At 41.7% G+C, this 16,866-nt stretch overlaps 1 protein-coding gene and 1 long non-coding RNA gene across 6 annotated transcripts in view; one reads left to right on the top strand and one right to left on the bottom strand.

The window, feature by feature from the left end:
• The window catches only part of FOXN3 (forkhead box N3), a 453,536-nt gene that overhangs the window by 284,061 nt on the left and 152,609 nt on the right, over positions 1-16,866 (bottom strand). The gene's annotated exons all lie outside the window — the stretch shown is intronic.
• LOC114030023 overlaps positions 10,178-16,866 on the top strand; it is a 9,456-nt gene continuing 2,767 nt past the window's right edge. Inside the window, exons 1-2 of the long non-coding RNA XR_003567547.1 lie at positions 10,178-10,513; positions 15,859-15,916. This is a non-coding gene — a long non-coding RNA (uncharacterized LOC114030023). The remainder of the gene's footprint in view (positions 10,514-15,858; positions 15,917-16,866) is intronic.

The raw sequence follows: 16,866 nt of genomic DNA, 5'->3' as shown, positions 1-16,866 counted from the left end.
TCTGTTTCCTTTCTTCCTTCCTCCTTCATGAACTGTATTCAAGAGCTCCAAAGTATCATTCTGAATGTCATTTCCTGAGAAACATTCTGAAGATTAACCAATAATGACGTTCAAAGAAAAGGCAGTTGTAAAGTTTGGTTTTTGTACAAAGGGTCCCAAAGGCCAAGTTGTAGCTAGGAGAAAAGCACAGTGACTTCATTTTCCATAGGCAAGATTTGAAAATTAGAGAGCCGATCCCTAGCCATGGTTCCCTTAAAAGGAATCCAATCTACTGCTTTAAATAAGGGTTTCAGTTTCCTTTTTCGTCAAATGAAGGTGGTGAACCAGATGACACCCACAGTCTTTTGCATTTTTACAATCATATCTTCATTCACTGCCAGGAGACCTTTGAAGAGACCCTCCCCACCCCACCAAGGACTATTTTATCTTAGAGTTCAACTTCCAAGGCTGTGAACTCAAGAATTATCACAGCTGAGAACTGTTATCAGGAACCATCGAGGCAGCAGTAAGAAGCCAAGAAAGAATGATGACTTCATTCTCTGGGGTCAGGTGGCCATCTGGATATGGAAGCATGGTCTAAATACTGCCTAAGGAACTCTGTTGTATTGGGAACTTTCATTAAAATTACAGTAGAAAATTACTTTTAACCTGCTACCTCAGCCTTCCCGCTACTCCATCCCATCCTACCACCCCATGAGCATCTGGGGGCTTCAAAAATGTCTTCTGATTCATTTGGTCTGGAAGATCAAATGAATCAGCAGTCCAGAGCTTATGGGCAGCTCTCCAGTAAACCAATCAGCATGAACATGCAATGCTGGAGAAAAAATTATTGGGAAAGGCCCAGACTTGAGTTTCAGGTTTCCAAAAGCTGAGATAAAAACCTATTAAGAAATACTTATCTGAAATGCATTGGCTTTGCTTTTAACCCTTTAGCATAATGGAAGTACATTATCCCAGACAGAAAGAAAAAGATGCTAACACATTCATGTCACGTCATGGGGTCCATGGTCCCCGCTCCTTCTCTCGTCACCACACAGGCTGGTTTCCCATCCAGCTCCCCAATACCCTGATGCTTGCCACCCTCCCCAGAATATTGAGACCTAGAACTGGCAGAAAGATCATAGCCTAGAGAACAGAAGGGACCTTAAAAATAAACTAGTTCAATCCCTCTCTCTTATATTTTACAAATGAGGAAAGAAGGGCCAGGAGATTGGGTAAGCAGTGGACCCAAGGTTACATAAGTTCTCGAGCGGCAGAAGAGCTGAGATTTGAATCCTCGTTGCACAATCTTTATTTAAACGTATTCTTTGTAGACTGCCATATCACTGGCTCCACAACCGTGATTTTCAGTGTGATATAGGAGTAGGGAAAGGGAATAAGCATTTATAAAATGCCTACTACATGCCGACCACTGTGCTAAGGGTTTTTGTTTGTTTATTTGTTACAAAAATTATCTCAATAAATAGAATTGACAAGACTCGTCAACAGTTTGGACAGGGGCGGGGGTGAGAGTGAGCAGTTGAATGTGACACCTCCATTTCAAGCTCAGATGACTGGAAGGATCATGATACTCTCCAAAGTAATAAGAAACTTAGGAAGAGATGAGAATTTGGGAGGAAAGCTAATGAGTTCAGTTTGGGACATGTGGAGTGTAAGATGTCAATAGGACATCCAGTTTGAGATATCCAACAGACAGTTAAGAGATGCAAGACTAGTGGTCAGGAGAGAGATTAGGGCTGGACACATAAATATGAGAATCATCTACACAGAGATGATAGCCGAAATCATGGAAGCTGATGAGATCAACAAGTGAAATAACAGAAGGAAATGAGAAGAGGACCCAGGACAGAGTTCTGGGTGTGACCTAGATGAAGAATCAGCAAAGATGACTAAGAAGGAATGATCAGTCAGGTAGGAGAACTTGGAGAGGGCAGGGTCTTCTAAACCTAGAGAGAAAAGAATATCAAGAAGAAAGGGTGACATATTTAACTACTTTGTATATAGTTGCATTTTTGTTAATATTTATGCTGTGCATATTTCATGTGTTTATTACAGTATTACATGTGTTTATTATGTATTCATGTATTTATTACAGCCTCCCTTAAAATTTATACTCATTGCAAGGAAAGGTTGTTTCATTCTTTATATTCATATCCCCAGTGCTTCAAACATTACCTGGAACATAGTAGGTGCTTAATAAAATGACTAACCGGACAAGATGTTTAAACTCTTCGTCTGGGTTTCATTACCTACTGTGGGGCAACACCTACCACGTCACAGAATTCTAATGACACATAATAAATGAAAGCCCTTTGCAAAGCAAAGACAGCCACAGGGAAGGGGAGGAAGGATGGGGAGGGAAAATAAGATTGGTGAAAAAGATCTCCATCTATGACCCTTAATCCCAAATCTGCAAAATTCAAAGTTTATAAATTATACAGCCTGAGGATTGTAGATGTTAGATCTTCCACTATGATAAATGCTTTAAAAAACCAACTGATAAATAATAAAACCTCTTACTCACCTGCCTGAAAGTGGTTTCTAAGTTTGCTGATAAAGGTTTCAGGTTTAGGTCTTAATCCCCTTATGTCTGTGTCTCTGTTTCAGGCCCTACTGAATACCTTGTATGAAGCCAAAACTATACAGGGCACTTTAAAATATACCCCTGGGCAAGTCATTTAACCTCTGTTTCCCTCAGTTTCCTCAACTGTAAAATGGGAATAATAATAACACCTGCCTCCCAGGGTTGCTGCGAGGATCAAATGAGGCAGTATCGGTAAAAAGCATTTAGCACAATATCTGGCACACAGTAGGCACTATATCCTTACTTTCTTCCCTTTCCCAGGAGAATGCTTAGCTTGCCCCATCCCTTTCCCCACCCCAGTTATATTTTTATGTTTACATAATTATTTCTAGAGCCCCATTAGTAAAGATATGTGGTTCTAGCCTCTTATTACCCAGTATTATATTTCATTACTCAGATGTTAACAACCTTCTCTCTCAGACTTCATATACTTTGGTCTTTAATGCACTTATCATACATCTTGGTTTTTTTTACGGCTATCTTGGTTGGTATTTCAAGCCCCTGCTAGATCACAAGCTCTCTGAGGGCAAAGACCACGTTATCTAAATTTCTGGGTTTTGCCTGGAACATAGCATAGTATAGAGCAGGAAACTGATGACTATTTATTGTATTAAATGAAAAACAGAGAGGTAGATTTTGGCCCTACATAAGAGAACACTTCCCAATAATGGGAATTATGAAAATAGAATGGGCAGCCTCAGAGGCATGGTGGGAAACTCTCTAACCAGGGATTCACACAATCACAGAGACAGAGCTGAAAGGGAGAGGTCATCTAGTCCAAAACCTTCATTTTAAAGATAATTAAACTGAAGAAAAGGGAGGTTATGTGATTTGCCCAAGGTCACAATAGGTCATAAATGTCAGAGGCAGCATCTGAACCCAGGTCTTCCAACTCCAGAACCAATGGATAACAATTTATTGAACATATCTTAGTGGAGATTTGCTCTCCAGCACAGGCTGGACTATGTGATCTCTGAAGGTTCCTTTCAATGTTGTGATCCTACATTGCTTGAATGACAATAATAACTGCTCACAGCCAACACAGCAAGTCATAATGGGTAGAAAGGCTAACTTCAGAGTCAGAAAGACCTAGGTCAAAGCTCCACTTCCGACATATTATAGGCTATGTGAAATGTTCTAGGAATGTAAATGGCAAAAAAAAAAAAAAAAAAAAAAATTCATCTGCATTGGTGGAGGGCTTTTCCTCACCCAAACTGCCCTACACCTATGATATCACATTTCTAGATCCTCCATTCTCTGTCCCTACTTAAAAAAAAAAAAAAGCTCAAAAATATTCCACATACATTCTCACTGGATCTTCCCAACAAGACACGAGGTAAGTGCTACTATTACCCCATATTATTTTACAGATCAGGAAAGTAACTTGGCCAGTAATCGTCACACAGCCATTAAGTGTCAAAGGCAGGATTCAAACCCAAGTCTTTCCTGACTTCAAGATCAGTCCTTTTTTCATTGAATGGATAAATGATCCATTCACCTTGATCTCTCAATGATCACAAACTTCCCAATGAGCTACAACTTACCTTTTGGAAACCATTGTTCAAAAACCAAAGTTCTTTGAATACTATCATTGGTGGTGAGTCATAATAAAATGGATTTGATATAGCACTGTAAGATACATATACTATCTCGTTTTAGCCTTATAACAACCCTGTAAGGTACTATTACTATTATGCCCATTTTACAGATGAGAAAATTGAGGCTGAGAGAGGTCAAGTGACTTGCCCTAGTCATGCAGTTTATAAGTGTATGAGGCAGGATTAGAACTCAGGTCTTCATGACTCCAAGTCTAGTGCTCCATCTATCACACTATTTTAGGCTGCCTCTTTATTCGATCTTCTTCAGAAAGTGTCAATCCTTCAAGGCAGTTTTTAGGAGATGGCACACATCATGATCAACACCATTTCTAGTACAATTATAAGATCACAGATCTTATCTCAGGGAACTCTGAGGCCATCCGGTCCAACCCATTTCTATTTTACAGATAAGAAAATTGAAGCTTGCCAACGTCACACAAATGGGATTTGAACCCACAATCCTCTCACTCCAGAGTGAGTACTTGTTCCATTGTACCACACTTCAGACGTCCTTGAAAATAGCTCCTGGGGATGTGTTGGGGAGAAGCACAAAGAACAACGAGGATTATAAATCACACCTCTAGATGTGGAAAGGACCTCATAGGTTATTAATTCTAAAACATCAAAAACTGAGCCTCAGAGAGGTGACTCTATTGGTTCAGATTCACCCAGCCAGTAAATGGGAAAACTGAGATTCGAACCCAGGTCCTCTGACTCCAAATCCCACCCCACCCCCTTTCACAATGACCCATCAATCATTTGAGACAAACAGCCCATCACAGGCTGCAGCCACAACAGGTCCATTCTGGTTCTGGATCAGGTTAATGAGACCTGCACATGATCAATTGGGAAAAATCAAACAATTAAAGCGTGCGGAAAACACTGATTGCCAGAGAAGGTCTCCCAGTCTGCCAGAGAGTTTGGCGTGTGTTCGACACTTTAAGAAGCCGGGCAGATTCACTTAAAGGAGCAACAGTTCTCAGCTGTGCAGTCAGCTGTGTGGTGTTCTCAGGAGACCGCCCACCTGCTGTTCACATGGCAGACAGTTCTCAGAGAGGCCAATATTTACAGCAGCCTCGTGGATAATTACAAAAATGGACCAGCCCACCCACCTGAAGAGACCTGGACACCCACCCAAGAGAAGACATTCTAGGCAGACACATTTTCTGTGTTTTGCCACCTTGGTGTAATTCAACAAATGCTGGTTGTGGGTGGCAGTGAAGCTAAAAAAATGGAAAATGACACAGTGTCACCCTCAGAGAGCTTACCAACTAGTAAATTATGAATAGGCTTGCTTTTAAACTTAATCTATCCCTTGAAGGGCAAATGGCTTCTTGTTGGTTACAAGGTCATTCCTGAAAGAAAATTCCTAGGCAGAAAATGAAAGCACTCAGGTTTTAATTCTGGCATTCACTTCTTAAACATTTTAAATTTTTGTTGATATCTTGTGTTTTCATATCATCTTAATTTCCAAATATATCCCTATGCAGAGAGCCATCTCTTATAACAAATAAAAAAGAGTTTCACAAAACTAAGCAACCTATCAACTGAGGGGAAAAAAGTCCCTTAAAGCTAAGCAATCTATCACAGTATAAAGAATATTCCATACCTATAGTCCCTCACCTCTCCAATGGAGGGAGATAATATTTTCTTACGCCTTCTTCAGGGCCTTGTGTCTTCAACTAGCTATTTTAATTGGAAATCCTTCAGTCATTCAGATCCCCCTTCTTGTGTTTTTCCACTTAGGACATTGTCATCATTCTTTATATGATTTTCCTAGCTCTGCCGGTCTCACTAAGTATCAGTTCCCATAACTCTTCCTGAGTCTCTTATACTTCTACGCGGTTTCTTGTGATGTGACAATATTTCATTATATTTACATGTGGAGATATTCTCCAGCGGATGGGTATCTACTTTATTCTCAGTTCTCTGCTACCACAGAATGTTTTGCTATATATTTGTATGTCTATAGGACCTTTATCTCCTATACCTCTTGGGTATATATGTCACGTTCTTAGGATAATTCACAATTGCTTCCCAGAGTGGGTATAGCAAAAGCACTTTTAATTTCTCTGAGCCTCAGTTTCCTGATCTGTAAATGGAGGGGATATAGTATGGTTCCTTTCATCTTTTAAGTACCATGATTCTCTGATTTAACTGTGTGGCCCTTGATAAGCCATCTGTACTTTCTCATCTGTAGAAATAAGTGGGGATGAAGGACCAGATGATCTCCATGGATTCCTTCAGCTCTAAAATAACAATAATAGCCAGCATTGATATAGCACTTATTATATATAGGCACCTCTTTCAGGTTCAGGTTCCTCATCTGTAAAATGGAGATAATAATAGTACTTATATAGCTTTGCAATGGGCAGTGAGGTGGCGCAGTAGATAGAGTGCAGGACCTGGCATCAGGAAGACCCATCTACCTAAATTCAAATCTGGTGTCAGACACTTAGTAGCTATGACCTGAGTTTTAGTCCTGCCTCTCCCACAAGCTAACCTCCTGGCATGGCCTTGGATTAATCCTTCAACCTCTCTAGGCTTGTTTCTGCCTCTGTAGAATAAAGTTGGTGGACTAGATCAGGGATTCAGGGGTTTTTTTGGGGGGGGGCAATCGGGATTAAGTGACTTGCCCAGGGTCACACAGCTAATAAGTGTCTGAGGTCAAATTTGAACTCAGGTCCTCCTGACTCTAGGGCCAGTGCTAAATCAGGGGTTCTTAATCTTTTTTTTGTTTTTGGTCATGGATCCCTTCAGCACTATGGTGATGCCTGTGGACCCCTTCTCAGAATAGAAAAAAAAAATCATAACTAAAGGAGATGTTATATTTCAGTTAAAAGTTAGCAAAAATAAAAATGTATTTTTCCCCATCCACGTTCATATACTCCCTGAAATCTATCCATGGACCCAGAGTTGAGAACTCCTGGGCTAGATGCTCTGTAAGGACTGTAAGGACAAGAAACTTGACCTACGAATCAACGATTTCCATTGGATGGAAAAGGTGGTCCAGAAAGAAGAAGGCAGGAGAGGCAGGATAAGTTTAGAAGACAAGAACTAGACAAAGGGGTCAAATTTGGAGGTGGAGGGGAAGCCAAAATACAGGAAGTGGGTAGGAAGACAGGCTGAGAATAAGGGAGATTAAGCCGATTTGGATGGACTGATAGAGGGTCACGAAGCCAAGAGTCAGGAGCTTAACTCTGATGTAGAGGATATTAGGGAGCTGTTAGAGGATTTGTGGGAGGGAGGTGGTGGTCAAAGTGGCAGGTGAGGGAGATGACCATAGCTGCAATGTTTCTATCGCTCTCAAAATCCAGGCCCAGCATTCACTTTCCCTCCTCCCCTTGTATTTTGCAATCCATCATTTACTTTCTTCACCTCCCTCCCCATCTGATTTCCCTCTGCATTGACAGGGGCTCTCTGGGCTTGGCAGGCTTGCTTCTATTACAGGTATGAAAGAGTATACAAAAGGCAGGGCCTTTTAGACAGCTGGCCTTCTTTTCCCATGTAATGTGCCCAGAAGCTGGATGCTGAGGGACAGACAGCAAATCTACGCTGGATAGGATTACACAGTGTCATTTCCATGGAAAACGCAGCAGGTAGAATTAGCCATGGACGCCAACTGCCTCGATTACACCATTTTACCAAATGCTTTCTAATGCAGCTCTCAGAAAAATTACCCTGTTCCTCTAGCCTCAGCAGGGTGGTACAGTGTTAACTGTCAGCTGTGTTATTACCGCTCAGGATCACTTGGTTTTCAAGTGTAGCCTAGACGTGCCTTAAAATAAATAATAATAAAAAAGTTACTTAGCTGCCTGATCAATGCAGGCTGGCACTTAGACACAGGTTACAGGGAGTCTCTCCACTGGCTTAGGTGCAGCTAGCGACAGGGAACGGCCAGGACGGGCCATGATTCTGGATTGGTCCCAGTCCACCACTCCCCCCTCACCCCCACTCCCCCCAAGTTGTTTTGACTGACTGGCGATAAAGCCTTTAAACAAAGATTAGCCAAGCTCCTTTCAGTTCCATTCAGGGCCAAGGGGGGCAAAGTCGATATTTGCTGAGCGGAAAAGGACAAAAGGAAACAAATTTTGTTTGCAAGCTCTCCAAACAGAAGAGGGTGGGAGTGAGGGGGGAGCAGCAAGGAATTCCCATTCCCCTTTCCCTTACGTGGTCCTGTCTCATCTAGGAAACAGACTTAACTAATGGCCAGGCTTTAAGGGAATCCCTGACTCACAAAGCACTGATCTGCTCCCCCATTGGGCAGCTGCTTAGCAGCCACAAAAAGCAGGTAGAAACCTCTTCTCAAATCCCAGTGTAGTTCAACAAGCAGTTATTAAGTCCCTACTATGTGTCAGGCACCAGAAGTTGTTGGGAGGGGAGAGGGGAGACACACACACACACACAAAGTCTGCCCTCATGGAGCTTACAGTCCACTAGGCAGTAGGGATGGGGCATGGAGGATGAGAAAGAGGAGGTCACATGGACCAAGGTAAGTAAATTCAAAACGAACACAGAGTGCTTTCAGTGAAGTTGTGGGTACTAACAACTGAAGAATCAGGAAAGATTTCTTATAGGAGATGGCCCTTAAACTGAGACCAGAAAGGAGCTAAGGGTACTTTCAAGAGTCAGAGGTTAAGAGGGGTAAGAGATGGGAAACAGACAGGCAGGGAAGTAAAAGATGGAATTTAACAGACAGGGAACATCAAGGATGTCAGTTTGGTTCAAGAGTATGTTGGAAATCATGTGAAATCAATCTGGAAAAACTAGACTGGAATGAGCGTGCTTTGAGTCACAAACACAGGAGTTTGGATTTCTTCTCTGGGCCTCAGTTTTCTCATCTGTAAAACGAAGGTCTTGAACAAGATGACCTATAAGGCCCTTTCTAACTTCAAATCCTATTTCATCATAAAGTCAATAGGGGGGTACTGAAGCTTCTTTGAGCAGCTGAGAAACATCAAGGTCAAATCTGTGATTTAGGAATATTAATCGGCATCTGTGTGGGGGATGTACTGGAGAGGGAAGAGATAGGAAGTAATAATGCAAACACTAAAAATAACATGTTCCTGACCTCAGGAATAGTTCTGTTCTTTATGATACTGCTCTTTGGGGCTAATTAATGTTTCAAAAATTTTCTTAAACTGAGAGGGAAAAGATAAAACGTCATATTCTATAGGATGCAGTGAGGTTTAAAAGGTAGGGAACACTATGTGATTTTATGTTTCTTTACCTTATCTGAAGTTATATGCCACTGCCATTTCCTCAATTGGCCTTTCATTTCTGAATCCAGATATCAGAGCTGAAAATGGGCCTTGGTTATCATTTCATGGGAAACTGAGGGCCAAAGAGATGAGGAGATTTGTTCAGTATCACACAGGTAGCCACTGTCAAAGCTAGCATGCCTCTAGGTCCAGTCCTTGCTACCCTTATGGATGAACTGTTTCACAAGATGCACAAAACACATTCTTTACAATAATCCATCTAGGGTAGGAATGTCATGCTTTTTTTTTTTAACTCCCATTTGACATGTGGAGAAACTGAGGCTCAGAGCCTTTAAATGACTTCATTGTGATTACCCGGCTGAACTGTAGAAGCCAGGGTTCCTAACTAGGTCTCCTTATTCCCAGCCCATTTTTTGATCCACTGTACCACTCCCTCCGATGCTGCCTGTCATCCAGGGGGCCCTCAACTTGCAAAGGAGAGAGTGTGTTTTTGTCCCTATAAGTCACAATCCTCTCATATGTACTGGCAGGGTAGAAACTAACTCCCTATCCAAATCACGTCCCAGGTAGCACAAGGCTGTTTTGGCACCAGAAAGTATAGCACTTCTCAATTACGTCTCTCACTGACTTGGCCGTCTATCAATCTTTACAGGTTGAGAGGCAACCTATCAGTTCAGACTTTTACACGTGAGTGAACCATGGAACATTTTGATATTGCACAAATACTATAAATTCTCCCTCTCTCCACTTCCCAAGAGCTGCATAGACTTAAGAAAAGCAGTCCCTCCCCTATGAATCATGAAACCCAGAAACCTTGACTAATGAAGCAGCTCCTCTGGCTGGTGGCTCTTCCTGCAGTCACTGAGTATGAGAAAAGGGCTTTCAAGCGCTTGGTGCATGGGGCCGAAGAGCTAAGAGGGATTTCTGATGAAGAGTGAGTGAGTAGCACATCTGTAGGAGCTGACATCTGGCTCAAAACTGTCAAAAAATATAACAGGAGAGAGAGAGGGATGGTACAAACCCTCCTGGACAGCTGCACGGGAGCACAGAGATAATGTGCCGATGTCACGCCAAGTCTCTTTTGGAAGCCCCCGCCGAGAGATGTGAAGGTGCGTAAATTTTATACTTATCCAGAATCAATTCACTTCCCCTTCCTCTAAAAATCCAGGCTGTGTTTCAATGAGAAAAAATAATGACCTCCTTTCTCTTCCATCTTAGGCTGAGAAAACAGCAACATTACTAGTTACTGCTTTTCAGTTCTTCTAGCACCAGGGTCATCAGCTGTGTATAACAGGATTGCTCTTATGAAGCAACAACCTTAAAAAGGTCATGACCAAATCCTGATTCTGTAAATGCTGCCATGAAAATGAGAGGAACGGGAAAACCCCCAGTTTGAACTTGGATTCCTCTGATGATCTGTTCCTTTTTAATCAGCGTGTGCTACTACAGTCGACAGGGACTGTTCTCTCTAATAAGGGGACTTGGAGGAAATATCTGAATAGCAGCAGGCACAAGGGTTTCTCCATGTTTAATAAATGTCAGTGGTATTTGCGTACGGCGCACTCAGCAACGAAGCATTTTATCTTGTCAGAGTAGATAGATGTAAGGATAGGAAGATTTTGTTCCCTCCCTCTCTCTGTCTGTAGTCTTCACAATAAACTCTCAATTCCCTATCTGAGACATAACATCTATAGTCTTGTTTGGACCTGCCTTCTCTCTCAGGCCGTGTATATTCAACATTCACTCAACAAGCAGTTATTAAGCACCTATGGTGTGCAAAGGTACTTAAGTTAAATTCAGGAGATACAAAAAGAAAAGTCAAAACAGTTCTGGGGCTTCAACTTACATTTAACTAGGATAGGTTTCAGGGAGGAAAGCAGACTATCCTATAATCTGTTACCAAACCACCATTTTCTAGGTGTGTGTGTGTGTGTGTGTGTGTATACACAACACACACACACACCAGCTCTATAGCCCAAAGAAAAGAAATGGGGAACATGGTCATAGCTAGGCATGCAGACTTCTTTTTAACCAAGAAGCAAACATCATGGTACAGTGGTGGAAAATTAGTTGTTGTTTAGTCACGTCTGACTCTTCATGACCCCATGTGGGGTTTTCTTGGCAAAGATACTGGATTGGCTTGGCATTTCTCTCTCCAGCTCATTTTACAGATGAAGAAACTGAGGCAAACAAGGTTAAGTGACTTGACCAGGGCCACACAGCTAAGAGTCTGAGGTCAAATTTGAACTCAGGTCTTCCTGACTCCAGGCCTGGCACTCTTTCCACTGCTCGACCTAGCCATTTCATAGACAAAGTCCAGTTTGAGTTCTTCCTTCCCTGACTAGCAGTGCAATCACGATCAATAGATTTCACTTCTCTGAATGTCAGTTTTCCTCATCTACAAAATTAGGATAGCTAGTTAGCTAGTATTTATGTAGGTCTTTTATATAGGGTTATATAATTTATTTATAGAGGGTTTATATTTATTTAGCGTTATATCTGACACCAGCCTCCTGGCTGTTCCACCAACTACTGTTCCACAACTGGCATTTTCTCTGGCTATCACCCATCTCTGGAACACTTTTTATACTGACTTCCCCAGTTTCCATTAAGTCTCAACTAATATTCCATCTCTTACAGGAGGGCCTTCCCAATCTCTCTTAATTCTAGCACCTTGCCTCTGTTAATTATTTTCTATTTATCTTGTATGTAGCTTGCTTTGTATATATTTGTTTGCATGTTATCTCCCCCATTAGATTGTGAGCTCCTTGAGGACAGCGACTATCTTACACCTCTTTTTGTATCCCCAGTGCTTAGCACAGTGCCTTGTATACAGTAGGTGCTTAATAAATGTTAGCTGATTGATATCAGGTTTATTTTACAGATGAGGAAACAGAGACAGAGATTAAGTGACTTGTCCAGCCACTTAATAATAAGTTTCTGAGGTTCAATATGAACCTAGGTGTCCCTGACCCCAAGTCCAGTGCCCTAGATTCTCTGAGAACAGAGGTGTCAAACATTTGACCGACAAAGCTCTGGAGTGAGGCCCAATCAGATCAAAATGTAATTGGAAAACAGTTAACAAAATAAATAAAAATACAAAAAAACACAAATAATATTAATATGTGGTTTTCTAAGTCAATATGTGGATTGCGGGGATCCTTACCACGGTTTAGTGATCCTGTTTCTGAGATTGACGCCACTGACCTAGAACATCCCTCATAAGTGGGCATCCAACCCTCTATTTGAAAACTGCTAACAACGTGGTATGGGGTCTGCTCCTGGATAGGTCAGGAGCTGAGTGATCTTCTGTGGCTGCTGAGTGTTCAGCTGGCCAGTGGTTAAAAAGCATTTACTTCCCTTCTGTACCTGATGGTCAAAGATGTCCTAATGCTTGATGAAAGGCAATCTTAGTGTCATGTACACTTGGCCACGGTATCAAACTTCTTTTCCATATGTCCTCTCCAAGCCAGTTTACATTAAGAAACCTTCCCCTCACAGGTTGGGCTACTCCAGGCAACTAACATTGTCAGGCTCTTTTCACTGAGGAAAGGCCCGTAAAGGAAAATGCTTCCCCTCTCTTGGGCCTTCCCATGTGTCTGGCAGCAGCAAATGGATAGGATCTCCTCCATCTTTGTTTGCACTTCTTGAAATTTGGGCAAATGAGACAAACTATCTCCTCCATTTTAATTTCTCTCTGGAATCACAGGACCTAGGTTCAGATTCCACCTCTGACTACTTGTGTGACTTTGGGCAAGTTCCTTAATCTCCCAGGGCCTCGGTTTATTTATCTGTAAAATGAAAGGGTTGGATTAGATGGCCTTTGAGGTACCTTGCAGGTTTGACTATCCTATAAGCCAAGGGTTTAATATTTAACATGATGAGACCATGTTACCCTCCACCCAGCAGGATTCTGCTGTTGTCACCACTGAAATCAATGCTTGGGTCCATATGGATTTTAACTTAGATGCTGAATCTTGTGCTATTCTCACATAAGTTGCACAGATCATTCCCCTGGATCATATTTTTGCAACAAATTTTAAATGCTTACTATAGTCCTCTAGTTATTTATTGCAGAGGGTGTTTTTGCTACCTGGGGATTAGTCACTAGATTTTTCTGCTCCTCCCACAATTCCATCCTATTAGCTTTATTTACATTTATAAATTATGCACCAAATTCAAAAGCCTCAGCCATCCTGAGCTCAAATGAGTCATAGGAAAAAACATAGGCAGAGCAAGAATAAGGCCTAGCTTCCTCTTCCTCCAGGAAGCTTTCTCAGTTCATTCTAACATACACAGATGTGCTTTAAGAAAACATTTTTTTTTAACACTTAGTCTTATGTGAGGGATACTGAAGATATCTGAAAGCTAATTTCATGAGGATCCTCTTACTATGGAAATCCCCAAGTACCAATAAAAAAGACGGAGAAGGAATAGGGTTGGTTCTTAGTTTGTTCGTTTGCTTTTATTTGGGGGAAGGACAGGGGAAATCTATGACGAAGTAGATCATATAAGAGAAAGATTTCATTCTGTGCTAGCACCTCACTCATAAAGTCACAGATATCCAAAGTTGAAAGAGAACTCAGAAGTTATCAATTCCAACCTGTCAAATGGTTTAAAGTAGTAGTTTTGAAGCTGGAAGAATATGAGTTTGAACCTAGGCTCTAGAACCTAACATCTGTGTGACTGTGGACAAGTGATTTCACCACTCTGGGCCTCAGTCTCTTTGGAGAAGGATGCTCACCAATAGCTGATTTAGGTTAACACAGGAGTGGGGAAACGGCAGCCTTGAGGCCACATGTGGCCCTCTAGGTCCTCAAGTATGGAGACTGAATCCAAACTTCACAGAACAAATTCCTTTAATAAAAGCATTTGTTCTGTAAAACTTAACCTCAGTCAAAAGGTCACCCAAGGACCTAGAAGGCCACAGGTTCCCCACCCCTGGGTTAACAGTTTAGCCAAATTCATCAATGATTAAGTAGGGGAACCAGGTCTTCTGGCCCTAAGCCACTCCTCTTTCCACTACATCATATTGACTTTCTGTTTTCTCTTTTTTGTCTTTGTTGTTTTTACCTCTATGTTATCTCTTACGTTGGTTCCCTTCTCTCCACTCACACAGCCACCATTTTGGATCCTGTCCTCACTAACTCTCCCCTAGATCACTGCCATCACCTCCTAATTGGTTCCCCTGTCTCAAATCCCTCCCTACCCCAATCCATCTTCCACACAGACTTCTCTGCTGCCCTCTTACCTGGAAGATCCCTCTACCTGAAATGCCCCCTCCTTCCACTGGGGAGTTCCTCCCAGAACCTCCATTTTGAGGAAAGGTATAGGCCAATTATTCACTCTTCCCCCAGCTCCACTTCTGACTTTCCAGACTTCGCCACCTTCTCCAATGTGGACACTTTCTCACCCTCCCACATTTTCATTTCCCTTGTATGTATTGTCTTCCCCAATTAGAATGTAAAGTCCATGAGGGCAGGGACTATCTTTCTTCTTGTTTGTATGTGTTCCTGGCATTTAGCACAATGCTTGGCACACAGTAATAATAGTAATTAATTAATACTTATTGACTGATCCAGACATCAAAGCAATTTTCCAAAAATGTAGTTCTAGCTAGGTCATCTCTCTATCAAAAAACTCCAGTAACTCCCTAGCCTACCTAGGATCAACTCTAAACCCCTCTGTATGACATTTAAAACTCTTTACAAATTCATCCCATCTTACATTTTTAATCTTATTATTTATAATTCCCTTCCATGCATTGTAAGGCACAATCCAACTGCTCTTCTTTCTACTCCTCACATACAACACTCTATCTCCTATGTCACTCAGGGCTGTCCCCCATGCCTGGAATGCATTCCCTCATAATTGCCTCTTAGGATTCCTGGTTTCCACCAAGACTCAGCTCATACACCACCATATTTATTCATGAAACCTTTCCTGGTCCTCCCAGCTAATGCCTTACTCCTTGACACCCTCCAAAGTTCCTTTATATCTCTTTTACATGTATTTTCATATATCTGCACATTTGCATGGGCTGCTAGGTGTCCTGGTGGATAGAGTGCCAGGCCTAGAGTCAGGAAGACTCATCCTCCTGAGTTCAAATCCGGCCTCAAACACTGTGTGACCCTAGGCAAGTCACTTAATCCTGTTTGCCTCAGTTTCTTCATCTGTAAAATGAGCTGGAGAAGGAAATGGCAAAACACTCCAGTATCTTCGCCAAGAAAACCCCAAAATGGAATTACAGAGTCGGACACAACTAAAAAATGATTGAACAATATATTTGCATGCTGTCTCCCCTCTTAAGACTGGAACTCCCTGAAGGCAGATGGACTATTTTCTCTTTTATCTTTGCATCTCCAACAACTAACACAGTGCTTGGCACAAAGCATGGTATAATAAATTCTTGCTGATTGATTCCTACTTTTTCTATTGTCTCCTTTCCTTTCAGGGAATAAAATTACAGCAATCTTCAATAAGGAGTGAATGACTAAAAGAAATCCTTCCAGGTAATAAAGATGCGCCTCCAAGAAAAGCTTGTTAGCTGAAATTAATCTCCAACTCGCAGAGTGAAGGAGAGATTTTTTTTGGAGCAGGAAACCTTCAGATACTCCTTGACCACTCTTGTATTTAGTGCTCCTTTCCCCCTAAATTATGACCCAGAATTGGCATTATTTAGCAACCTGCAGAGATCCCTATCATCCTGCCTTGCTTTTGCAAATGGCAGCTAAGCGGTGCAGTGGATAGAACTGTGGGCCTGAAATCAGGAAGACCAGAGTTCAAATCCAACCTCAGACACTTATGGGCTGTGTGACCTTGGGCAAATTTATTAACCTCTATTTACCTCCATTTCCTCAACTGTAAAACGGGAATAATAATAGCACTTACCTCCCAGGGTTGTTGTGAGGATCAAATGAGATAATATTTGTCAGGCACTTAGCACAGTGCCCAGCATATAGTAGATACTACGTAAATGCTAGCTATTAATTAATTATTATTGTTATTAAATGGACCTTTACCCTCAGGGTGGTCAGGGAGATCTAAAAATCATAGTTATAGGAGAGAGAATCATAGCTACAGGAGAAAGCATGTAAAGAGTAGAGAATTCTGGAGTGGAGGATTTACTGTCTTGTTATTTACTGTTCTCTAATTGCTTTGGCAACTTTAATCTTATTCCCACCCTCCTACCTCCCACCCCAGGTCTTCACTCAACCAGTCAACAACGATTATACTCTTGTGTCTTTTCCCCATAGACTAAGTATGTATTAAGCCCCCTGTATATCTCATTCATTCTAGGAGCCAGCAAGACACGGCTCTCAACGCTAAGGGGGAATACAAAAATGAAAACTAAACCAAGGTCCCAGCTCTCAAGGAGCTTAGACTAACAGAAGAGATAAATCGAATGCACCACACACACACACACACACACACACACACACACACACACACACACACACAC

Source organism: Vombatus ursinus, unplaced genomic scaffold (assembly GCF_900497805.2).
Source record: "Vombatus ursinus unplaced genomic scaffold, bare-nosed wombat genome assembly UNPS02014945.1, whole genome shotgun sequence".
NCBI lineage: Eukaryota > Metazoa > Chordata > Mammalia > Diprotodontia > Vombatidae > Vombatus > Vombatus ursinus.
This window is presented reverse-complemented; position numbering and strand designations above follow the sequence as displayed.